The sequence below is a fragment of the Alexandromys fortis genome, unplaced genomic scaffold (genome assembly GCF_014885135.2).
Source record: "Alexandromys fortis isolate MF-2015 unplaced genomic scaffold, M_Fortis_MF-2015_v1.1 scaffold_37, whole genome shotgun sequence".
NCBI lineage: Eukaryota > Metazoa > Chordata > Mammalia > Rodentia > Cricetidae > Alexandromys > Alexandromys fortis.
The window spans coordinates 379,474-407,188 of NW_026067914.1; the positions used below are offsets into that span (position 1 = coordinate 379,474).

Sequence of the window (27,715 nt, forward strand, 5' to 3'; positions counted from 1 at the left end):
TTAGCTATCTGCAGCGCCTTGGTAACTGCAAAGTGTAACTTTTAAAAGCCAGACCTGGATTACATTGCAGCAAACTGGTTTACCTGACAACAGCCATAGCCAGTCTCACCAACCAGAAGCAGTCAGAAGAGGCATCGTCTCACAAGCTATTGGAAAAGCTGTTGGAAAACAGCTATTTCAATAGAACGCCCTCTAATTCACTTACCCTATTTTTGGAGCTTTGTTTGGGTTTGAGGATTAATTAACCCATCAGGCTACGTATTGCACCATATATTACCATCAATTCTCCCAATTCTGCTAAACTTTGACTATTCCCTATCACATTTAACAAAGACCTAGGATAAAATATTCTTTCTACAGAGAATATTATTTTTGAGGGATCCACGTGTCTCCCACCTAGAAAGAGCTTCTGTCTTTCTTAGACCAAAAGCTTGAAGCATTGTACTGATTCTTTAGTCATGATAAGACTTTTAGCAATATCTGATGTAATCAGAGTACCAGAATCCTACCATAAAGACCCTGGGAGATGAGATCATATCTTCCACCCAACAGTTGAACTCATAAGCTTGCTCAGTTGCCGTTAATTGAATAGCTATACAGAAAAAGCTCTGTCCTATACAGGGTAGACTGCTCCTTTCGGGACAGACCCCACATTTAACAGCTCTTTCTTCTGTTTGCTCCCTTTCAGGCCTTGGTCCTCCAACCTTCTTCCTACGCTGGAAGCAGCCATTGGTAATTCTTTCCTACTCTATTCATGGCAACCTTTCAGATGCCAGTGCCTTCAGAAACCACGTTCCACTTCTGTATCTCACCCTCATTTCACTGCTTGGCATGGGTTCTTGCCCTTTAAGCATCCTGGCATCCATTTTAAAATGTTATTTAATTTTTTCAATATTTGTTTTAAAGCATGTGACCTAGACTTGAGGCTCTTAACCTAACTAAGGTCTGACTGTAAGTATTAGTACTATATACTTTTTATTTTATGCAATAGTATTCATAAAATCCTCAACTGAATTAACTTTTGGGGACAACTCTTGTAGATATTTGACTCAAATAAAATTCATTACTAATTACATGTAAAACCATAATATATACTCTAAGACAAGTCGTATAAACAGAGCATATCACATGTCTTCAGAAGCAGATAAAGCATATTAAAATTATCATTTAGCTGATGTTTAAAGCATGGAATTCCACCATAACCACCCCACCACAATGATATGATTTTAAGTTTTCATTTTACAGTCATCAAGTTTTGCCTAATGTTCATGAGGTACTTCATTCACTATTTGCCAAAGTCCTCCTATAGTTTAATCCTACTGAGTCTTCAGTGAACAGTTTCCACCTCCCACCCCTAAAAGATAAGTTGCCTGACTCAGGTTAATGTTTCCTAAGTTTCTTTTAAATTTTTAACATTATCTCCAGAACATGTAAGAGTAACGAAGTTCACAGTAGGCATTAAACAGTTAAGCCATTGAGTAAATGAATACTTGGTTCCTAATCTCCCATCGTTCCATTGATTGTTTTAATCAATATGTTTCATTCTCCATACCATTGCTAAGAGCTAGAGTACTCCATTAAAGCATTGGGCCATAATATACATTGTTGTCTTAGCAATGAACTGGTTCTGTTACTTCAAAGCAAGCAAGCAAACAAACAAACATCAAGGAACTTCCTAAGCCTCTCAAGACTTTTGTTGATCCATCTGTTTAACTCTAATAGTTCATATACATTTAAACAAAAACACCTGATCCCTGTTACTCAGCAGGCCTGGGTGTAGGCACTGAACAGCCATCAATGCTCTTAATCCTCAGGACTATCAGAGTGAAGCACAGAGAAGCTAATTTACCCAGGGTGGTGTTTCTCATGTGTGTTGGAGCTCAGAGTTGAATTAGGAAATCTGGCTTTCATTTGCTTTCTTATCTACTGTCATGCTTGTTTTCATAAGCTGTGACATCACAGTGCTAAGTAGAAAGAAAGATTGCTGATCACACTCTAGCATAACTGTGTCTCTTACTACATCAAAAACGGTTTGATTTTCTGCAGGTTTTTTGGTTGATACTCCTCTGTGCTATATTTATTTTTTAAGTTACCAACCAATGAAAACATTAAAAATACTGAGCCCTGAAGATAGAGTAGATGCGAATTCCTTAAGTGAATTTGGATTCCTTCCAGTTACAACTGTTGGGAATATTTACCAGAAATGTTAAGGACCATGAGAGCCAGTTGACCTATTGCCAAAACAACAGCAAATCAAAAAAGCGCTACAGCAGACATCAAGAATTCAAGGGGAAAGGAAAAACGCATTTCCTCAGAAAAACATTATAGTGTGGGTATTTCAGAGCTAAGCAATGGTGCAAACGGGATGCAGGCAAAAAGGCACTCAATTATTCCTAGGCAGTTTTGAAGGGTACATGGCAACTTCTACCTTCACAGACAAGAAACCTCCGAGAACTTAATCCTGATCTCTCTCTCTCTCTCTCTCTCTCTCTCTCTCTCTCTCTCTCTCTCTCTCTCTCTCTCTCTCTCTCTCTCTCTCTCTCTCTCTCTCTCTCTCTTTCTCTCTCTCTCTCTTCCTCTCTCCCTCCCTCTCTTCTGTAGACAGTGAGAGTGCATAAATCTAATATTTCCTTGATGTCAACAGTCTGATTTACCTGTTTATAAAAGTTCCACAACCCTACAGTCAACTATACACTGACCAAAAAATATTTGAAAACTTTGCATGTGTATTGAATATGTCTAGAATTTTCCTTATTGTTATTTCCTAAACCACCCACTATAATTATTTAAGTAAAAATTTACATTAGCTTTGGTACAATACATTAACCAGAGATGATTTAAAGCTTCAGCTGGTAGAGCAGGAAACTCTTAATCTCAGGATTGTGTTTTTTTTTTTAGTAACACTGAAGAGTTTCACAGTAGCCCAGAATGGAGTATAACAAAGGTTTATTTATTTGGGGGATAAACTCACAGTAAGGGTAGAGATCCACAGTCCTCTGTGTACACTGGGGACTGGAACTGAATCCAGGAGAAAAGAGGACTGTGCAGGCTTTTCATCTGCATTTATAGTACATGAAACCACACCCAAAATGCCCAAAATGGGCTGGCATCTTAAAGGCTATTGGCTGAAGGAGTTGCCACAACAAAGCACAGGAGAGGATATGTATAGCTTATATGCAAACTTTTGAAATGACATCTATTTTGATATGATATCTACCATATATATATTGATCAGCTATCAAACTATATGATATCAGAGTATCTTCCAAGTTGCATATCTGCTAGTATTCCCATAAACTATCCCCAAGGAATGGCGGGAATCTTGTCATACTTACTTTAAAGGATCTGCTACAAGGCTTTATTTTCCAAAAATTAACAATAGGATCACCAAAGCTATAAAAAAAAGACCCTCAAGAATGGGGCTGGGGATATTGCTTAGAAATAGACCACTTCCCTAATGTACATGAGATTCTGGCTTCAATTTCCAGCACTGAAAAAAATTCAATAGAATTAAAAGTGCATGGTGTGGAAGGAAAAGCAGGTTGAAAGAAAAATAGTTACAGAACACCGAGTAGATTTTTTTTTTACTTCAAAGTTTTATTCTGACTTAATTGAGTGGTCCTTGGCTACATTAAAAGGACACAACAACAAAACAAAAATAAACCAACAACAAAAACCACATGAGCAATGCATGAAGCCAGAGTTCCGAGGAAAGCATTTGTGCTTTTGTAGTGAATAACATAGCAAGTACTCTCTTTCAGCTAGATCTAAGATGTGGGAAGGCAGTGTTTAAATTCAAACTTTTGTCCTTCTAAAAGGAATTCATGCCAATGAATATTAGTCATGAAACAGGTATTGTTGGCTTTTTGAATGAACAAAAGTCAGATTTAATTTGAAAGAAGCAGCAGGGAACATAACAGCAGAACGTCTTGTATTCAACTCATGTCATCATCAGAACCGTCCTCTCCAGACAAGGTTCTGGAGAATCATAGTAGACAATGAGGACTGCTGAGAAGTCAAGAACAAGGACACTGGGTTTTGATCCTACTGCACATACTGGCTTTGTAGGAGCCTAGGCAGTTTGGATGCTCACCTTACTAGACCTGGAAGGAGGTGGGAGGTCCTTGGACTTCCCACAAGGCAGGAAACCCGGACTGCTCTTCTGGCTGATGAGGGAGGGGGACTTGGTTGGGGGAGGGTGAGGGATATGGGAGGCAGAAATCTTAAATAAATAAATAAATAAATAAATAAAATTAACAGAAATAAAGAACAATAAAATGAAATAGAAGGTAAAATATATAAATAAATACTAGGAATACAAATATAAATTTGGATTTAACCTTTGATAGGATGAAATTCTTCTCTGGCATATTAGATGAGGAGTTTGAAGACAGGGCACTTAAAATTATAAGATATCATTCTGAATGAATAATACAGTATATGTGGATATGAGAACATTGACATTACAACCAATTCCTCCCCATTCTCAGCCCCATTGAAGAGGTGAGACTGTTAAGTTACAGTCGATACATTATTTTTCGGTGTATGTATTATTTACTTTTCTGCTGTTGTGAGAAAATACAATGACCAAGGCAACTTACAGAAGGAAGAGTCTATTTGAGTTAAATGGTTTCAGAGGGGTAGGAGTCCATCATGACAGAGGCACATGGAAGCAAACATCAGACATAGCAGGAAGCCGAGAACTCACATTTTGAACCGTATGCACAGAGCAGAGAGAATGAACCAGAAGTGGCTAGAGATTTTTAATCTCAAAGCTCACTCCCAGTGACATACTTCCTCCAGCAAGCCTGCATTATCTAAACCCTCCCCCAAAACACCATCAGCTAGGGACCCAAGTATTCAAATCCTTGAAATTACGGGGAATATTTCTCATTCAAATGGCCACATCATGTATTTCTAAAAGACAAAATGAGTACTTGTGTCATGGATCAAATACCCATAGGAACTTTCTAGAAAGAAGGTTTTTTTATGATAAAAACTAGAGATTTCACCATTCTATTGAGTGATCAAGGTAGGTTTCCTTTAGCACCAGCACCCACCTGGTCTGCCAGCCTGTCTGGGTCTATTGTTAAGAGAATCAGGAGTTAAGGACTGTGACTCAACTCTAGTCCAAGGGGAAGTTTTCATGCAGCTGTAAAACAAGGCATTTAACCATGCTCTACAAAGGCAAGAGGAGTGGGAAGGAGCAAGAGAAAGAATCAAGCTGGTCCCCATCATATACCCCCATTTCCCCTTCCTTGGACACCTACTCCAGTGTGTGTTGAGGCACATACTGGATCGTCTGTCAAAGGGGAATGTGCTAGAAGTGAACATGTCTAAGCCTGAATCCTCTTCACAGGGATGGAATGATTACACTGTTGCTCCTACCCCAGGAGTTCCTTTAAAATTCCCTCTGTGTGTGTGTGTTCCCTACAGCATTTCCTACAGGAGCTGCATAAGGACAGGAATAAGGAATGGCCTTCTTCCCTTTCTCCCTTCCCATTAAGCCATCACAGTGTCAGCAGGTGCAGCCTTTCCAGCAAAGACTGAGAAAATGCATTCTGTTAAGAGTAAATAATAAAACAGATAATACCTATCTGGTTCAATTTCTCCAAATCTCCCTTTTCCAGGACAAAAGAGCTTCTCTCTAGGAAAAAAGTTACCCGGAGCAACTTCTTAATTAATCCTGAAGTCATCATTACGTATAAGTACATTTTGAAATTTACCTGGCCTCATATTTGTAGGCACATTTTTAAAATATCCTTGAAATCATCACATTTAGCTGAAAGAGAACCATACATTCTGCCCACACATACTCTTCTGGCTTTGCCAAGTTAATAGCAGACTCTGGGCCCATCTTCCCTGCCTGGGTTCTTGACTCAGTGGTTCACTGCTTACTGGTTCACTATATCTATCATTCCCTGTATACTTGAGGAGCCTTACACTGCCCTTGGGTACCAGCAACCCTAGGACTTAACAGTCAGGATATCCTCTATTGTCTATGAAGATAGACTATGAGGTATGGATACTCAGAATTGTGCCCTTGGCAACAGAAACATATTATTCCCCTCAAAGACAACCAATTCCTATTTAATTTCTTTGTTATTTCTCCCTAAATGAACATAATCCAGCCCACCGTTTGAGTTACTCTAACCCATTCTTTTAAGTTACTATGGTTGAGGCACCTCCAAAAAAAGTGTCTGACTCTCTTCCATTATTGTAGCGGAGGAAGGTAGGACAAAAGATAGTAATGGTAGACCTTAGCAGTTTCTTGCTTTTTAACAAAGGAGCCCATAATTTAGAACATTAGGTCTGCAAAGAACTCTAGAGACAGCATAGTTCAACATTTTTTGGCCACCTGTGTGCTTATAAACCCCGACAGGCCCTATGGCTAGAACTTTCATGGCCATGACTTTCCTACTTCCCATTTGCCTCACAGCCACCTTCTCCTTTCTAGTTTTCTTTTGACTGAGTTCACTGTCTTTCCAGGCCTCATGCCATCACATTCTTCCATGTTTCAGAGCCATGTCACATGGGGAATCCATGGTTTTGATGGGAGCATTTCCTTTGATAGCCCCACTATAAATTCTCTAAACTTTTGAAAGGAGAGCCCTAAAATTTACAGCTCTATCTTACAGAGAGAAGAAAAGGAGACTTAAATCAGAATAGGGTAAGAGAGAACTATTTTTCAAGTCAGGAAATTCCAACCCCATCCCATCTCTGGCTTTGAGAGAAGTGTCTGTATGTCACAGATGTATAATCTACATGCAAAGTACTGAGGAGCTCGAAGGGCCAAGCAGAAGCAGGCAACAGACCACAAAGGAGAGCAAACAAGAAGTCATAGGATCTCACATTTGATGCAGGTTGGTTTTCCTTATTAGAAATGCTTGGTAACCAGAAATGCCTCAGATTTTGTAATATTCTATGCACATCTTGACACATTTTAGAAATAAGAATCAAGCTAAGTACAGATGTTTTCATTTTACTACAATTTTTCATATAAAGTAAGATGTGAAACTCTTCATCTGTGACAAAATGTCCCTACTCAAAAAGTTCTGAATTTTGAAATACTTCAGATTTTAGATATTTGGGTTACATATGCTCAAATTGTCTAGTTCTGACTGAGCCCTGAGGTCATGGGCACTTTTTATTATTATTATTTGTTTAAAAGAGTGAGTTAGGGTCTCTGATGATGGCTGACCAAGGCACTGATCATATTCATCCTTCCGGGTCTAAGATACCTCCCCAAGATGATGGTTTTCTAGTTTCATTCATTTACCCATGAATTTCAAATTTTATTTTTAATGGCTGAGTAATATTCCACTGTATAAATGTACCTGGTGTAGGAGGTCCTTCTGTTTGTATGTTGTTTTCATTGGTTAATGAATAAAGAAACTGCCTTGGCCTAGTTTATAGGGTGGAACTTAGGTAGGTGGAGAAAACAGAACTGAATGCTGGGAGGAAGAAGGGCAGAGTGAGAGAAGCCATGGATCCTCTACCTCAGATGGACACTAGTTCAAATCTTCCCGGTAAGCCACTGCCACATGGCAATTTACAGATTAATAGATCGGTTAAACTAATATGTAAGAGTTAGCTAATAAGAAGTTAGAGCTAATGGCCAAGCAGTGTTTTAATTAATACAGTTTCTATGTGGTTAGTTCAGGTGTAAGCTAGCTAGGTGGGTGGGACAAACAAGGGACATGCTCCTTGTAACATATACCACATCCTCTTTACTCATTTTTCTGTAGAGGGAAATCTAGATTGTTTCCAGTTTCTGGATATTACAAATAGAGCAGCAATGAACATAGTTGAGCAAGTGTCTCTGCAGTAGGATGAACCATCCTTTGGGTATATGCTCAAGAGTGGTCTAGCTGGAATGTGAGGTCCATCTATTACCACCTTTTTGAGGGAGCACCGCTGATTTCCATAGTGACTGTACAAGTTTTGTGCTCAACAACAGATGAGTGTTCTCCTTACTCTCCATCATCACCAACTGTCACTTATTTTATCGACTGTGGCCATTCTCACTGGTATAAGATGAAATCTCAAAGTAGTTTTAATTTGTATTCCATGGAGGCTAAGGATACTGAAGATTTAAATGTTTCTCAGCCATTTGCGTTTTCTCTATTGAGAATTCTCCGTTTAGATCTGCCCTCCATTTTTAAATTGGGATATTTGTTTTCTGGACCTGCAGGAGATGGGAACATATACACACAGAGAGAACATTTTTCACAAAAAGAAACCTTGGAACACCCAGCTCCATCAAATCCCTTTCCCCAGAACTCAAGGAGGCAGAGGGGTATAAGAGCCAAAGGGGATGAAGGACAGCAGGAAAACAAAGTCCCTAATTCAACAAGATCAGAGCTCATATGCAACCACTAAGATTGAAGCCGTATGCACAGGGCCTGCCCAGGTCTGCACCTGCTCCTCTGCATATATATGACGGATTCCAGTTTAGTGTTTTCATGGGATTCCTAAGTGTGTAAATGAGTGGGTTTGTGACTCTTGTGTTTTTTTTTTTCTTGGGCTCTTTTCCTATTTGTTTGTCATGTCCAACTTCAATTTGAGAGTCTTTGTTCTATCTTATTACATTTTATTTTGTTATATTTTTATTATTATTCCTTAGAAGCCTATTGATTTCTAGTGAGAGACAAAAGCGAATGGATCCAGATGGGAGGGGAGGTAGGAAAGAACTGGGAGGAGTAGAGGGAGGGAAACCCGCAATTAGGGTATATTATATGAGGAAAAATATCTATTTTCAATAAAAGGCAAAACAAGTAAATAACAAAAAAACAGTGAGTTAGCACTAAGTCATTTTCAAGGTATTTTCTGTGTTAAGAATTCTGATAATGCAATTTATGAATGATGGCTAAAGGGTGAAAGCCTCTGTTGACATTTTCAGTCCAGCCAGTCATTTCTCCTCTTTATTTTATATAGTCCAAAAAAGATGAATATTTATCTCCTTTGGAAATTTTCCAGGAAAGTCTCTGCCTCTCCTATTGTCTTTTATACAAAAATATTTAGCAATAACCTTTCCAAGATTTAACTTACAGTCCATGTCCATGTTTATATTGCTGCTAATCATTTTAGGACTTAAATATCTAATTATAATATTCTACAACCTGCATATTTTGGCAATATAATTATATTTACAATGAATGTATTCAAAGAGATGGGCAATAAAGCATAAAAATATTTTCCCTGATGTTATATTATTGAGCAAATTGTTAAGCTTATCTAGTCTGCTTCTCCCTCAGTACACATTTGGAGCAGATGTTAATTAATATTCTACCAAGGAATATCTGCTTATTAAATTATATCTCATTTATCAAGACTCTTTATTTGTCTTAGCAATTGTTAATGGGAAAGTAAACGAAGCACTATTACATAAATGTTTAGAGATATGACAGTAATCTTATTCTAAATTAAATAACGAAATGATTAAATAAATACTATAATTTTGCAGAAAATAAAACATGAACTTTAAACTCATAAATCTTTCCCCTCATTTTGTGACTCACTCTTGAAATATTTATTATTGTTGACTTATCATATATTTTTTCATTTTTGTTTTTTAATGCGTATGTTAGATGATATGTGGTTTCTCACTCAGCTCTTTAACTACTACACCCATTTTAACACATCATAGTTTTCTATTTCAGTAATATGCTTGGCTGCATCTTACCAACATAAAACTGTGAAACAGGAAGTAGTGGTGTCTCTGTGCTGTAGTGTTGTATCTGGATGTGTGAGTATACCGCCATGTACATCTACACATCTACTCTGTTTCTGTGTCTCTAAGTGTCTGTCTATCTCTATCTGCCTGTGTCTGTCTCTCTATCTCTCTGTCTTTCTCTCTCTGTCTCTCTCTCTTTCACACACACACACACACACACACAAGTTTTGTGTTTAAACATCTAAAGTAAAGACCTCTTGTCTCAGAATGATAGTAATTTAAAGACAAAGGGAGAAAGTTACCTTTAATAATGAGAGGATGTGGCTTGTGGGTAAAACACCTGCCACACAACTGTGAAGACCGGAGTTTGGGTCTCAGCACCCACATATAAAGTCTGGACATCCCAGCTTATGAAGCTGAAGACAGAAAATTTCCAGAGTGAGCTGCCCAACTAGATTGGATGAATCAGCAAGCCTTGGTTTTAGTGAGGGATCTCACTACATACCTCAATATATAGGGTGACAGGCCACTGAGGAAGGTTCTAGACATCAACCTATGGCCTCTACATTTGTACATGTACTCATACACATGTGACAAACATGCACACAACACATAAACATCACAAAAAATAATGAGTAGATGCAACTTCCTTTTTCAGTTTTTTTTTTAAATTCTTCACTCATGCATTACATCTCCTCTGCAGTTTCCCCTCCTTCCTCTCCCCCTTCTTTCCCCACCCCAGACTTACCCCATCCTCTTCTCCTCAGAAAAGAATAGGTCTCCCAGGAACATCAATCAAAGAGGGCATAACAAGCTACACACAAGACCAGTCACATACCACCATACCAAAGCTGGAGGAGCAACCCAGTAGAAGGAAAAAGGTTCCACGAGTAGGCAAAAGAATCAGAGAGGGTTCCTACTCCCTTCTGTGAAGCAAATGTTTGAACACTTTTGTTAGCTGTTTGAAAACATACATTCTAGGGGGAAAAACAGCTCATTACCCTATTACGAAAAATTGGTTTTAGTCTATATCTAAATTAATAAAATTAGTAGGATCTGAAGGTTTTTTTCCTCTTGTATCTTTGGGGTATAAAAGAAATATACACAGATATTTCTATAATAATATACTTATTTACATATAAACATTCACATCAAGGAAGTAGTATTAAATGTCACTAAGTTTCATCTTAAGGAGGGGTGACCTGATGATTCTCTTGTGTGTTTAAGATGGTCTACAGAAAATTTGAGTTGAGAAACATGAAAATCAACAAATATCAGAAGGAGAAACAAAATGAATGCGAGGAAAATAGATAAGCCCAGTAATTTCCAATTTCATTGCTAAACACAATGTCTAAAATGGGTTGGGAATGTAAATATTAGATAGATTCTCATCTCTTAGGATGGTGGGTATACATCTGACAGGACTGAGTATTCACCCACTAGAAGAAACACAGACATAACCTCTTGCGAATCTACACCTTGAAGAAGCTCTTTAGGATTTTTTTTTTCTAAATCCCAAGGATTTTCATGTGTTCTTGATTCTTCTCATCCAGTTCCCACCATCGCTCCCCTCAGGGGTGGTGTCCCCATTATCCCCAATAACTAAGTCTTCACGAATGTTTTTCCTCTTTGTATGTCCCACCCTGCACACGGAAAGAGACCTTTGGTGCTACAAATAGAATCAGGAACGAAAACACACAGACCCACCCTCCTGCTGCTGACAGAACACTGTAGGGAGAGCAAATATTAGTCAAATAATTGTGTAGACAAACAGAATGACCTCGGGGTAACTATCTCCCGGGGCTTTTCCAGGTACTACGGAGACACAGGAAAATGAGTGTTAGGAAAGCCCTCTGCAAGGAAATGACAAGTGAACTGATGGTCGTGATGGAAGGAATTCACAGTGAGGAACAAATGGTGAACTTTAACTCTGAAAGAATGATAAACATGGTCAAGGGTTACGACATAAGTTGGAAACTTGTCGACAGTATGTCAGGCCTTGGTGACTTTGGGAGAAAACAAGGATAAAGGTGAGACCACTATGAAGGAACTCAATAGTCCTGTGCTGCTAATGAACAAACAAACTAAGTATGCATTTAGAGAAAGTTCAGAGAGAGGTCAAACTGTGGACCGACAGCAGAGGGAGGGGAGGAGAAACAGAGCTCATCCGTGTATCAGGACACACTTCGTACCCTTTCTGTCCACCTTCACACTTTCAGGAGAAACCTTTGTCCTCTTGAAAAGAACCTGCAACTTACTCTGGGGTGGGGGCGGCTGCTTTTCCTTTTCTTCACTGGCAAAGAAGAAAACATGTCAACCCTAGGAATCCTAGATATTAGGAGACTCAACCAGGTTTCAGTCAGCCTCTAAGCATGGCTGATAATGGAACATTTTCCTGCTGAGGACCTACAATATATTCAATGACAGAAGAGTCTTTTGTGTCTCTCAAAAGATGTTGGATAAACATGAGGCCATGTGGAAAAGGTGCATCAGAACCCATATGATTCCAGTTATTCCCTGATTAATTATGAACTGTGACTATTTTCTTACTTTCAGGTACTCAATAAGAATTTTTAATAACCTTCATTATTAAGCATTTGATTTTATCTAGATTAGTACTCTATCAACTATTAGCTATTAGAATATAGTCTTATTGCTTTTGGATTGATCAAAGGTATTAATGGACTTGATGCCCTACACATCAGTGGTTCACAACTTGTGGATCGCAACCCCATGTGGGTCGAATCATTCTTTCACAAATGTTGCCTAAGACCATTGAAAATAGCAGATACTTACATTGCGATTCATAGTAGTAGCAAAATTGCAGTTATAAAGTAGAAATGAAAATAATTTTATGGCTGGGTCAACACAACATGAAGAATTTATTAAAGGGTCTCAGCGTTAGGAAGGTTGAGAACCACCGCTATAGATAAAACAGTAATATTAACAAAGTCACCGCAACCATGTCATAAACCTATTTAACTAAAAGATAAACTCTTCACCAAATCAAATATATCTCTGTTTGCATGTATGTATGTTCTGAAGCCTGAAAAGCCCAGAGTCTAATCAAGTGTGTTAGGTGATTGAGTTCCTCTGTCGGATTCTCTTCTGCTTTGGAAGCACAGTGCTTGGATGGAGAGCTGCCCTTTCCTTTTCTCATGCGGGTAGTGATAGGATTAGAACTCAACCTAATCACCCCATAAATATTCATCACACTTCATGAATTTGGGGTTTTGAGGGGGAAGATGCAGACATTTCGTTCATAGTTTATGGCTATAAAATACTGAGAGTCAAGACTGAGAGTCAAGCCGAAGCTGGACTTATTTCTAAGATATTCTCTGCCATAATGGTGAGTACTGCCTTTCCAGCTTCAGAAGAAGACCACCATTGTCATGCTACTGAATGGAAATGCCTTTCAAGTCTGCAGCCCACTGAGCAGACACAGACATGCACTTACCACAGGGAGAGTGGCATCCATTTTTCAGGTTCTTTACCTAATCATATTTGCCTCATTTACAGCCTCAGTATATGATCCTGATAGAAAGTCCTCCCAGTTACAGTACAGCATCCTGTTTGTGTTTTATATCAGGTAGCAAATTTTAATAAAATGCTATAACCAAAACATGGATTAAAATGACATTTGCTATTTAAAGCTGTACTATAAACATGGAAGTAGTTGACTAGTATCTGGACACTGCTAAGACTAGTCCATTTGTCCCCAGAGACAGATAGATGCTTGATATGCATTGTGTAAGCTCATGAAGTTAGCATCGTTTCTGTTTTATGTCTATGTTATTGTGGAGACTGCACTTAAACCTTCTTATTGAAGCAGATATTTTTATTAATTGATTTTGAACATAAGGTTCTAAAACTTGTGTAAGCAACCTTTAAAATACTCAAAATTTTGAAAATAGAAAATTCAAAATAAATTATTAAAATATAGACATTCTTATGTTTATAAAATACATAATATGTGTTATATTTTATAGCTGTGTAAAATCTTAATATTAAAAAGAAATCCTAATATTTCTTTCTGTTTAAAAAATCTTTGTATAGGGCTGGAGAGATGGCTCAGAGGTTAAGAGCATTGCCTGCTCTTCCAAAGATCCTGAGTTCAATTCCCAGCGACCACACGGTGACTTGCAACCATCTGTAATGAGGTCTGGTGCCCTCTTCTGGCCTGCAGGAATACAGACAGACAGAATATTGTATACATAATAAATAAATAAATATCTTTGTATAAACTAGATATTACAGATTTCAGCGCATTCACCCTCCACTATCTTCATAAGTTTAAGTGTTAATGAAGATTAGGAGTTACAGTTTCCTCTAAGATTTTAGAAATACTGCTTTCATATGTACCAAACAGGATTTTTTTGAGAAAGATGTTTTAAAATAAATATTTATTTTGTCCCGCAATATGAAAGACAAGTGAGTTTCTTGGGTAGCTGATGTATTTAGTGGAGAAAATTACACCTACTGTTCTCTTTGATGAATTTGCTATAGGAATTAAAGTTAGACTAGTCACAGTAATAACACAGCCCCTACATATATTTATGTGTACATAAATGTAAGTTTATAAAACACACACACACATGCATGCACATATGCACGTTCACACACACACACACACACACACACACACACACACACACAACCAAGGACTAGGACCTGAGAAAGTGTGCATCTTTTTTCAATTTTGTACTTTATAAATGCAACTATTTTTGCTATAAAATTAATACATAGTTAAAACAAGCATGCTTTCCTGCCCCGACAACAATGAATAAAAACTTCAACAAGTAAGTCATTTAGAAGACAGGAGGGAGATATGTTCCCCATATCCCCTATGTACCCAACAAATCTTTTACTGACAAGTCATTATGAGCTACGCAATAGGAACATTGTGTCCCACTTCTTGCAGAGGTTGAGGACACACATTACTGATGTGTCAGCATTGAAGAACAGACTGGCTTCAAGAGAAATTAACCCCCTACTTTGTTACTTAATTATGCATTTATTTCTCACACTAAAAAGGATTTCGTAGAAGTTAACTTATTAGAACATAGAAGGCTACTTTGTTGGGAACCAGTGGGATAATGAAATATATTTTCATTTTCAGCATACCTTTTTAAGAGAAAAAAAAGATAGAGACGTATTATCAACATGTGAAAAATTAAAAAAAAAAACACCTTATGATTTCTATGTACTCAGTGTTATGGTTTCTATCTGAAAATTTCTTCATGAGTTCATGTTTTGAACAGTCACTTGCTCTCCAGCTTGTGACACAGTTTTAAAAGCTGTGGAGTGTTAGGGAGGTGAAGTCTGACTGGCAGGAGTAGCTCACTAGGAGAAGGGTCTTGGAAGTTTGTACCCGATCCTGGTTCTAACCTGTTTACTGGCTTCCTAGTCAGCTGCAGCTTCTGCCATGTGCTCCTGCTGTGATGAACTCCATCATGTCTTCCCTCCTATGCTAACCGGCAACCCTATAATCCTGTGAGCCAAAATAAACACATCCCACCTCAAGACATTTCTGTCAGGCAATTTGTTTACAGCAACATGAAAGGTTAAGCAATACATCCCCTTAAACGCCACGCCGGGTAGCTGACTATAACACACACATTTGTCTCTTCCACTCAGGCACTTGGTAGACAGACAGGCGGGATGAAAGTCATAGGAAACTGAAGGAGGGGAGAGCCTGAGTCATCCTGTAGCAGATAACGGGGAGAGAGTGTGAAAGCTCTGATAATCTTTTGTTCTTTTGTCTTTCAGGGTAAGGAAATCACTTCCCAATTAATGATTCAGCTTCCAAACAGGAAAGGATGGAAAAGCACATCTGTGGCGAAGTCTCATTAAGCATCATCCTCGGAAAGGAATGAGATGCTCTTCCAGCCGCTCCCTCTCAGCCATAAGCACCTGTCCTTCACAAGGCATGAGCGGAGCTTTGCTGTTAACAAGCTGTGAGTCCCTTTCCACTGGGACCTGGGGTTTTTCCGCTGTTGAAGACTAATTTCCCATTGATTTCATATAACAATTAGCAGGTACAAATGGTTATTGCTCATTTCTCATCCTTTTATCTTTCTGGCTTTTGGAGACAATTCAAATAATTTGAGACTTGCTCATCTAGTTTCATTTTGGAAATGATAATGTCTTCAGGGACCAGGAAGGTGATGTCAGAGTACAAAGAAGACCGGGTAGAGGCTGGTTCATCACAATAACGCCTCATCACTCAAGAAGAATTCTAATTTTCACCTAATCACTAATGTTTTCAAGTGAGGCAAAATGTATGTGTATGTGTGTGTGTCCAGTGAGCTTAAAAATATTTCAATGTCATGCCTAACTAAAGAGAAAACTGTGCTGTAGATTTCAGTTGAAAGCTCCAATCTTACAATAGCAGCATTATTTGTAATACCCAGAACCTGAAAACTACCTAGATGCCCCTCAGCTGAAGAACGGATAAAGAAAGTGTGGCACATCTACACATCAGAGTACTACTCAGCGTTTAAAAAAAATGACATCTTGAATTTTGCATGCAAATGGATGGAATTAGAAAACATTATCCTGAGTGAGGTAACTCAGACCCCCCAAAAATGAATATGGTATGTACTCACTCATAAGTGGATACTAACCATAAACAAAGGTCATTGAGCCTACAGTTCATGATTCCAGAGAAGATAAGTAATAAGGTGAACCCAAAGAAAAACATATATAGACCCACCTGGAAATTGGAAACAGATAAGAACACCTGACAAAATTTGGGAGCATGGGGACAGGGGAAGGGTACAAAAAATGAGAGAAGGGGAAGGTTGAGGAGAATTTGAGGGAATGGGATAGTCAAGATGGAGGAAGGACAGATATGAGAGCAAGGAAAGAGATATCTTGATTGAGGGAGCCATTATGGGATTAGCAAGAAACCTGGCTCTAGGAAAAATTTCCAGGAATCCACAAAGCTGACCCCAGCTAAAACCCTAAGCAATGGAGGAGAGGGAACCTGAACTGGCCTTGCCCTGTAGTCAGACTGATGATTATCTTAAATATCACCATAGAACCTTCATCCAACAACTGATGGAAACAGAGACAGAGACCCACATCGGAGTACTGGACTGAGCTCCCAAGGTGCAGTTGAAGAGTGGAAGGAGCGAGAATATGAGCAAAGAAGTCAAGACCATGAGGGGTTCACCCACTGAGACAGTTTGCCTGAGCTAATGGGAGCTCACCAGCTCCAACTGGACTGGGAGTGAACGAGCATGGGATCAAACTAGTCACTCTGAATGTGGTTGACAGTTGGGGCAGACTGAGGGGCCACTGACAGTAGGACTGGGATTTGTCTCTACTGCATGTACTGGCTTTTTGGGATCCTATTCTCTTTGGATGTATATCATGCTCAACCTAGATGTAGTAGGGAGGGCCTTGGGCTTCCATAGGGCAGGGTGCCCTGCCCTCTCTTAGGATTGGAGGGGGTGAAGAGGGAGAGGAGTGGGAGTAGGGGAAGGAATCAGTATTTTTTAAATAATAAAATAATAATAATAAAAGGAAAGCTCTGATCTTGTCCAGTCATTTTTAACCCTGAATTACGAGAGAAAAATCACCTGGGAGTTTAGGAATCATCCCTACCAGATTCTTTCCTCCAACATAAATTCTGATTAATTTGCTCAAGGATTTGATTTAAATGTGCAGAGAGATTTAAAGGCCATTAATCTGGTCTACTTTGTCAACACTACAGATAAGGAAATTGTGGCCCAGAGATTGCAGTCACCTACTGTATCAGGGGGAAAAGTGTAGATGGAAATCTGACCTCTTTCCTTTTGGCGTTGTTAAGAAGCTGTGGTATGTGTGTGACTCTTTACCAATTAACTGGAGGTGAAACTTCAAAGTATATAGACTATCAAATATTTTTCCTGGAAAAAGTGTCCATTTTTTTCTTAATTGAGTGACTTTCATATAACCTTGACATTAGGTTGTAACCTCCACAGGCACAGAAATTATTGTACCCACAGAATTCTTCATGCCATGACTTCAATAATGGGCAACTATTTACAAGTTTTTCAAAGTTCTATTCCACTATATATTGGAAAGAAATTTCTATAAAATTAAAAAAAACAACATAGACAGACTTTCAGAGAATAGAGCCAAGTCAGTGGAAACGAGTAATGACATCTCCTCTGCCTGATGGGAAGGGCCATTGAGATCACTGTGGAGAGACAGCCCAGAAATCGCAAAAGAAGAAATAACAAAACTTGCTGTTCACAAGAACAAATTTCATTAAGTTTTAGGCTTCCCTTTCCTAGCAACAACACAGAAAGGAAAAGGCAATTCACTTTGTGTTAATACCGTTACTGTCAGTAACTTGAAGTATTTATTTTCCTGGGTACTGAGCCCTTGCCAACAACAACAGCCATAGCATAAATGTTCTGTCTCATTTCTTGACTAAATGTGACACAGAGTCGCTGCATTGCCTTGTCCCTGTGCACTTGACACATTCCTGTTCTCTCGTCACATGCAGACTGCCCTCATCTAGAGACTACAGCCATGTATGTGCATCTCAGAGAACTTTGTGAGAAGCACTAGGCTTCCTTTCATGCTCTGAAGATGTTGGCAAGATCCTACTCACTATGGAAGATTAAGACAAGTTCAATGGGATACATCTATCAAACTTCTTCCTTCATGGGTCAAGCATTTATTCAGAATAGGAAGTAGAAAGAGTATAAGAGCCATGACTCTGAGGAAATAGCATCTTTCAGACACAACAGAGCTGATGCCCTTTTGAACTCACATGACTCCTCAGGACCTGTACAAGTTCAAGTGGGACAGAATCTCAGCATGGAGAAAGGGGGAGTGGATACAAAGTCCCACCCCTAACTGAAAAGGTATTTATAATTGGTAACTGCTGGGAGAGGAAAAATACATTTTCTCTAATGGAGTGACTGAGTAGGTTACTCCATTAGAGAAAATGTATTTTTCTTCTCCCAACAGTTCCCAGGGCAGGTCCCAGGCCCAGGAATAGTGGGACAATACAAAATTAACTCCATAAATTTTTTTGTAAACTTTGCTTTCTTTGTTTTGTTTGGATATTTCTTTGGCTTTGGGGGTTTGTAAGATTTGTGTTACTTGTTTTTGGATTTAGTTTTGTTTTCTTTTTTTTCCCTTAAATAGTGAGAAAGAACACAAAGTCCAGTTGGTGGGTGGAAGGAGGGAGTCTGGGAACAGTTGAGAGATGGGAATACAATCCTAATATAGTACATAAATAATTAACAAATGTAATATATTAAATAACAAGTTATTGCTCATTTGGTTTATTAAGAATACAGCTTTATCCTGTCAATCAGTGAAAACTAAATATTGCTTTTTTTTTTTTTTTACAATAGAAGTCCTTTCTAAAATACAAAATATGATCAGGTCACTTGCCCATGTAAAATGTTCTGGGTACAGGTTTCTGCTGATCCCTAAAGATCAAATTCCTGAATATGACCTCGGCCTACTTTTCTCACCTCATTTTTGTTCACCTGTCCTCGGACATTCTCTAGTCCAGCCACTTTAAGATATTCCATTTCTCTAACTCACAATCCTCTTTCATATCTCTGCGATTTTAAAAACTGTGATAGCCCTCTTCTATGACCCATCACAGAGCTTGTGGATTCAGTCAGGTGTGTCATTACATAACTATAATCCCAGCCCTGGGAAGATCGAGGCATGAGAATCAGGTGCTCATGTCCAGCATAGACTACATAGTGAGATTCTTCCCTGAGAAACAAAATTCAGCCAATCAGCAGCAACAACAAACTGTAACTGCCAAGACACATTCCACATGTTCTTTCTGCTGGGACACTCCTCATGTCACTGCCAGTCTTTGTGGTGTGGCGACTCTTCCCTGCCTCCTACACTCTCTGGCCTCCCATTGGGTTACACAACAAGTGTGGTTACACAACAGAGTCCATGTCTGATCGTCATCACATCCCTAGCGCAGAGCCCACACCCATCCCTCACTGTGGACCATGTAGAGGCCAAACAACTGCTGCTTCTCCTCCTGCACAGAAGAGGACAAAGTTGGGTTTTCTGAGCAGTTCCAATCCCCATGGCAACTTTGGCTTCTATCTACGAAGAGCATGCTCATATTTTCAACTGTCTTGCTTCTCAATATCTGGCAATCACTTCACATTGAAGAATCTTTCTCATCTCCCTAGAGAAATAGGGACTATGAAGTTTTTGAATACAGAAGACCATCAGCCAGAGTTAAGGAATGAAAACATTTTTTAAAAACCCAGTCACAAAAATATTCGCTTCCTTTGTCAAAATACACTGAGTTTGTCAGACATTATATTCTGGGGACAAATGAATATGTACTGAGTTGATGTGCCTTTTCTCAACCAGAAGACATTCCTGAAGACAGCCTCAATGTTTACAGCTGTGAATTAAGTAAAAATAAATGATTCATACTTTTATGGAAGTTCACAGCCAAGAATGAAACCTCGGAAAAGCACAACCATGACAAGTTTTAAATGAAAACACCAACAGCAATGACAAGATACAAAACTATCATGACTAGACTATCACATCCTTTTCCTAGCAAAACGTGCTCCTACAAATAGCTAAAGATGCTCTCAGGAAGGGATATTTTCTAACAGCATCATCACTGATATTTGAGACTTGGATGATGACACAAGTCCATCGATGAATATGACTCTTGTTGAGTTGAAGAGACACCAGATTCCTTAAAATGCGCATTTGTGATATTGGTGCATGTTGCCTTTTGAAACATGTACCAGCAGCTTTCATCAGGCCAAATTTCCCCCAGTCTGAAAGCATCCAAAAACATTGAGTCTAACATATAACCAATCATCAAATCCCAAATTACTGAATATCTACTGTGTGTCCAATATCTAGGACATGACTCAGTACTGTGGTAGATATGCAAACACAAAATGAAACAAAACCAAAACAACTCAAAAAAAAAAACACCTATATAGTTATCTGACAAAATAAAATAAGTCACAAAAATGCTTTACCCATTAGAGCCCCTTTGATCTTAAACTGTGCTTTCTTTGCTAGTGTTTACAGATGGCTTATTCTTCGTAGTGAGGCTACAGGAGAGACATAGGCATAGATTCTGAATTCGAGTCACAAACAGTAAAACGATAAACATGGTAAAACGTGAGAGAAAGTGTAAGACTCTTAATTAATGTGAAATGGAAAAGGAAAGAAGGCATTTTTATACGTGTACAAAGAAGAAAGGGGGCAGCAGGACCAGAACCTACTCCATGGTATCTGACATTTCCATTTCAGTGAGAACAGAACAGAAAATGGTAGAGGGAAAACACGGGCAAACGTTTGTTTAGTAGAAACAAACAAATGGACTGTTTTGAGAGCAAAGATAGAAAGATGGGTTAGGCTAGTATCATAGGGTTTTGAATACCAGCCTCGGGAACCTAAAAATAAATCACTAGACAAGAAGATGATTTTCAAGGTACTAATCAAAATAACAAGTATTTGAGATTAGTTGGTGGTGATGAGGTGAAGCTAAGAGGAGATAAATAAAAGCTGCTGAAGCTGCTTCTTCTGCAACACAGGCTGGTGAGCTGGAAACAGTAGTGAGCCTTCTGGTTAATGTTCAAGTTGCAGGGATTCTCTTACCTGCTGTGAATTTTTTGCTATACAAAGTACACCATTACAAAATCTCTTGTCACTGTGTCCTCTATGTGCATAGACCATTCAACTGTCATAAAATAGCATATGAAGGTATGTATACATACATACACATAAATAGGTGTTTGCGTGTATGTATGTGTACGTTAACCATCAAAGGAAAAAAGTTTGTAGTAAAAGTTTTAGACACCGTATAACAGTTGGCATGTATCAAGTCATCAGGTGTGATGAATTAGAATATTTTTAATTGCTGGGGAATCCAGAGAAGACCATGCTGAATCTCTCTTTGGTGCTAATTTATGTCTACTTGGCTGGCCATAATGAACTTCTAGGTGATCAAACATCACTCTGGATGCTCATCCAGGAATGCTTTCGGTGAGATCATGATCATTTTGACTTTCTTGACTGTTCTGTTTTCAGCGTTGAAGACAGTTTCTAGTAGGCCTTGACTGTTTTCAATTCTAAAATGTGTGGGCATCTTCCTGAATTCTATTCCACTCTGTCCAGGATGCTATCCTTCATGTTTATGATCCTTTACATCTCAATCACCCCTCCTTTTGAAGGCTTTTCTTGACCAGTAAACCTCAACCTCGATCAGGTTTTTCTCATATCCCTTACAACAGCTTTTCATTATTCTTGGTTAAGTACCCTTCTGCATTCTAGATTATGAAATATTTTGGGACAGAGACTGCTTGTTATAGTATCCCAACATGTAACCAGTCTGCTGTGCTGAAAAAGTCCAAATGTTTAATAAACATCTGCCAAGTTAATGGATGTGTTTGTGAGTTAATAAATAAATGAGATAATAAGCGGCAAGGATAAATATCACACTCAGAAGATCAGTGTTTGTCTCTCCCATCCCCTAAGATACACCCCATCTATGAAGTCCAAATATGCTTTCATTAAGGTTGGTTCAATATAGGAACTGTTTTTGAGAATCTAGGGCATAAGCTATAAGGGAAAATAATAGCATGAAAGGCAAAAACCTGGGGTGGGTTGGGGATTGATCTATAATTCCCAGTCCTGAGACACTGGGAAACTAGCATTTCTACTTTGCAGTTATTCCGAATATTAAACAAGAACTACCCATATTTATTTCATGAATGAATTTCTTGGCTCCCTTAATCACTTCATCTGTATAAAAGGAAATGCCACTTGCATGTATTTTTTATGAGACCAGTCAATAAACATCTGTGTAAGTTAAAACATTTCAAATTCAGTTTGCATTCACACAAAAACCCAATTAATATATATATAAAACTTTTGTTCTTTTCACAGTCAGTCTTTGGATGAGCTTAGAATACTGTATTTCTGAGTCTCATACCACTTCTAGAAGTCAAGATATAAAGACATGAATCAAACCCGAGTCATTCATTAAACAGCAAGAAGCAATAAAGCAGAATCAATGTCATTTGTAAAGAAAAAGAAAGAAAGAAAGAAAGAAAGAAAGAAAGAAAGAAAGAAAGAAAGAAAGAAAGGAAGGAAGGAAGGAAGGAAAAGTCTTGATTTATGAACCTCCAAGACCTACTGAAAAGCCAAGGAAAGCTACCAGGGAAGAGGTTAAAATTCAACTGTGCTTTACATTCCCCTTAAATCATGCAGTCTTGCTCCTGACAATTTAAAGCCTGAATGATGAGCAATCGAAAAAGTAGTTCCCAAGTTAGCCCAGAAAAATGTAAAGTTCAATGTGCTGTCCTCAGAAATACTGTTATTAATATCTTTTTTGAAATTATGAATTTCAGAAGAATGTATTTATTCTCTCTCTCTCTCTCTCTCTCTCTCTCTCTCTCTCTCTCTCTCTCTCTCTCTCTCTCTGTGTGTGTGTGCAGGCATGTGAGGAGACGCCAGAGGACAGCTTGCAAGAGTTGGTTCTTTCCTTATGCCATGTAAGGTGCAGGGATTGAATTTATTTTGTTAGGATTCACAAAGTTTCTTTACCTACGTATCCAGCTAGAAGTCCTCAAATCACACACAGAGTTTCTTTTTTTTTTAAAGTGGTTCACAAAATTCAAATCCCAAAGAAGTCTACAACCATTGCACCATTGTGTTCATTGGGCTTACCATTTATTATTTAAATGTGGTTGCGATTTTTCCTTAAAAATCTCAGCTTGCTTTATCCGTACACTAAAATATTAAATTTAGTGAAGTTAATATAATTTCTTTCAAGAAAAATGACTAAAGCAATTAGGTTGTGATAATTGTGTTTTGGCCCATAAGATATTAACAGACTTAGCAGCTTAAACAGGTCTTTGTTTCTACATTGTTTGAGGCAGGGTCTCTCATCTTTGCCTCTTCTACATACATCGCATACTCCAGGCTAACGGGTTTGGGAGCTTTGGAGGGGTTCTCTGTTTCTGTCTCCTATCTCACTCTATGAGTGTTATGGTTACAGAAAGATGTGAGCACGTTCATGTCTAAAAATAAGTTTTTATTATTTTATTTTATGTGTACAGGTATTGTGCCTGCATGTCTGTTTAACACATGTGCCATAAAAAGAGGATAGAAGAGGAAACAGAGTTACAGACAGTTATGAGCTATTGTGTGGTGCTGGGAAATTGAACCTAGGTCCTCTGGAAAAGCAGTCTCCCTATCTCCCTAGCTCCCACAACCAGCATTTTATGTATGTTCTGGGCTGTCACTCTTGTGTATATAAAGCCTTTACCCTATTAGCAAGAGGCTTGGATGTCACATGGTTTTGCTAAATAGAGTCTCCCCAGCCCTATTTTTTTTTTTGTTTTTTTTTTTTTTTTTTGTTTTTCGAGACAGGGTTTCTCTGTGGTTTTGGAGCCTGTCCTGGAACTAGCTCTTGTAGACCAGGCTGGCCTCGAACTCACAGAGATCCACCTGCCTCTGCCTCCCAAGTGCTGGGATTAAACTTTTTTAAAGAAGAAAGTTTGTATCTGCTTACTTAAATGATCTAGTAAGTCTTGGTTATAGAAAAGATCAATGCATAGCCTTTTGTTGACTGGGGGCATATGGGACAACAAGGCTGCATCTGTCCTTTGCACATTACATAGTACCAAGGAGGCTTAATAGGGTACAGTTTGCAAATCTACATTTGTAGATTTTGCCCATAATTACATACACAAAGGATCAAAAGTCATGGTTGAAAACAATGCCAATTTAATGTAGCCATGTAAATAAAAATAATCTCATGTATGTGTTCTGAAAGACAATATTTTTTTCCTTTAAAAATGTTTAATTTTTTATTTATTGAAATACATAAAGGACTGCCTCTTAATCTCTAATTATTCCTTTGGAGGAAAAAAACGTACATTCTGTGTAATTTTCCTTGTGTATCTTAGAAATTAGATACCTTCCTGGGTCAATAATTTGTGTTTTGCTTAGATTTTATGTTATTAGATACTAACTCTAGACTTCCAGCAACTTGCAATCAAGACAAAAATAAACAGAAAACCTTAAAGCTCATTCTTGTCTCGATTTAGAATTAGAGGTTAGAAGAATTTCGGTGTTGGTGAGCCTCCATATGCACATTGTTTATCTCCCAGAGCCAAAGCTCAAGCAGTTTGCAAGAACTCACATTTCTGAATATCATGCCCCACGTTCCCACTCAACAGAGAGCAACTTTTAGCTAGAGTAGTGTAAATATAAAGATTACTCAAAGATTTCATTGAAGATTTTCCATCCTTCATGTAACAGTTCAAGAAAGAAGTAGCCAATAACTATACAAAGATCGAAACACGGTCAACTGTCTGAACTCAGACACACCATGAAAAAACAAAATTCTTTGAATTATAATGCAACATCCATATCCTGCCCTGGAGATGCTTGCTTTCAATTTTATTATCCGTCTGTGTCAAAACATTACTTAATAGTGAATGGGTATGTTTGAATTTCTAAAGAGCTTTGTTGTCAATTTATGTGCATGTCAGCATATTAAAACATATCAAGTTTTACAAGCATAAGTTTAAAATAATTTGCAAATTCAAGGCTGACTCTTAATTCAGTTTCTTGCTGCAGGTTGATAGTATACAGTTATAAAATACAGTATCTCCAATAAAACAAAGACACCAAGGTTAGTGGTTAAGCATATGGAGAAAAGTGGAAATAACTAAATTTAATATTAAGAGTCGAATAAAGCAAAGATGTGTAAGCTTTAGCTGTTACTGTGAGTCACTGGGCAAGAAACTTAACTGACTTTCATTTTTTCTCATCTATCAGAGATAATGCAAGCATCTCACAGTTAACAGGAATGAAGCATGGGAAACTAGGTGACATCTGAAACTTGTCTGGTAGTATTATACTAAATCTGTTTTCTAATTTTACAAGAAATTAATAAATAAGATAATATCAATGATGGATAGTGCCAAGAAAATGAAACAGGATCAAACTGAATCTTGAATCTAGTTAGGAGAAGTTACTCTGGTTAGGTTCTGGGAAGCATTTTCGGTAGAGGAGACAGGTGGTTGGAATGAGAAGAGAACTAGCCTTGCAAGATCTACCCATGCTTTGTTACATTGCTAAAATTCTTCCGCCCTCATAACTTGCTTTCCAGTAAGCCACGGTTGGTCTAAAAAGTACATAGTCGCTCTACCCACAAAGTATTGGCAAAGGTGTATTTAAAAGAGGGGGCTTTTTCTTTGAAGGTGAATACAAAAGTGGTCATAGCTTACGGAAAGACAGGATATAATATTAATGATTGCTCAAGTTGACTAATCTGCACCCGGGAATCAAATGCTAGTCTCTCTACTTTGCACTTAAAATTTCCCACAGTCAAAAGCTGTGTAAGTATGAAAATGTGCAGTATTATAGAGGGCCTGGGTCTTTATCTTTGACTAGACTATTTCACAATTGTGAGGAGTTAGAATCTAATTTCTAAGAAGAGAGTCTGAAAATGATTTTTATCCATATAAATGCAAATCAGCCATGTCCAGTGAAAAGGACAGACCTGTTTTAGCAAATTCACTTCAGTATTTCTTTACTATACAAAGGGTTCATTTTTCGCCTCAGAAATATTTATTTCTTCACATTCACTCACTAATTAATATATGTGTCATATTACATGTAAATTCATAACACTCCTGCAATTGTAAAAGGAACATGTATTTCTCAGGGAGATGTCTACCTGCCAATGACAGCATTAAGGGATGATGGAAAGTTGGTTATGGTAAGGGCATTCCCGGGTATAGAATGCTCATGGTAAGACAGTGTGAAGTACAGAAATCTGTGGAATCTACAACAATTTTAATTTTTGACATTGAAGAAATATTCCTACATGAACAAGTAGGTACGCAATTTCCCACTAAAAGGGCAACTTAAAATTACTCTAATAAACATTGGCAGGTAGACGTCTCCCTGAGAAATACATGAATCAAGAATAACTTTCAGCATTGGTTTTAAAAACCAAGCTTCACAAGTCACCAAGAATCATGAGGATAAACAACTCTGTATTTTTGCAATACAGCAACAACTTAAGCAGTGACTGAGATGTCACAAGAAGCTAATCTTAATGAGTAGTGCTTTTTGAAAAAGAGAGATTTCAATAGTTCAGAACAAATGTGCACTTCAGGAACTCATTAAAGTCCTAATTTAGTTGTCTTGGATAAGAAGGAAGAATTAAAAACACACTCTCACACACACACTAATTAGTTTCAAGTGGGCACTTTGCAGGGAAGATTTGAAGTCTTCCATCTTCAGCCGTCTCAACAGGGTATTGCAGGAAGTCATCTCCCTCTGGTGAGTTCAATATCTGCCAGGCACTGCTTCTTTCATTTAAATTACAGAAGCCTTGTGAAGTGAGTATCATGGCCATCATTTTGCAGAGAAATCTAAGGGATTTTTTTTAACCTGCTCAGATTCATAATAAAAGTGAATAAAAATAGGCAGAGCTGAATCCAAATACAAGAACCCAGATCTCTGTGATGTCAAAGGCACTTCATGTCTTGTGTAGAATACCAAGCTATCTTTAGGCTTTCACAATAGCTGACACCTCATGGGCATCTGCCAACTGAAATTTATGGCAAATCTGCGTGTGTTCCCAACGGAAAGAACTGTTGGTCAAGTATATCATGTGTCTCAGTTCACGTCTATCCACTTGGACAGCTAACTCAACTAACTGTCACTCTCCTGTATGAATGGCATAGACAAACACGTTTGTGGTAGCCAGAATGTGTCCCCTAAGGGTTTATGTGTTGAAATTTAATCCCGATGAGGTACTGAAAGGGTAGAAGGTTGATCCAAGTATGGTATTTGCAGATGAGACCTTTGGGAGGCGATTAGAACTAGATAATATCATCAGGGTGGAACTCCTATGACCAAACAGTTATGGCTTTGCAAGAGGAGAGGAAAAGACCAGACAAGACACGTATTCCATACTCCCTGCCTCTAGTCTGGCAACGCCTTGAACTGCCTACTATTAGCTGTATGACAACCTTCATATGG

General features: G+C 38.3%; 1 protein-coding gene across 3 annotated transcripts in view; it reads right to left on the bottom strand.

Moving 5' to 3' along the window:
* Window positions 1–27,715, bottom strand: part of Ghr (growth hormone receptor) — a 231,504-nt gene that overhangs the window by 195,882 nt on the left and 7,907 nt on the right. The window lies entirely within an intron of this gene.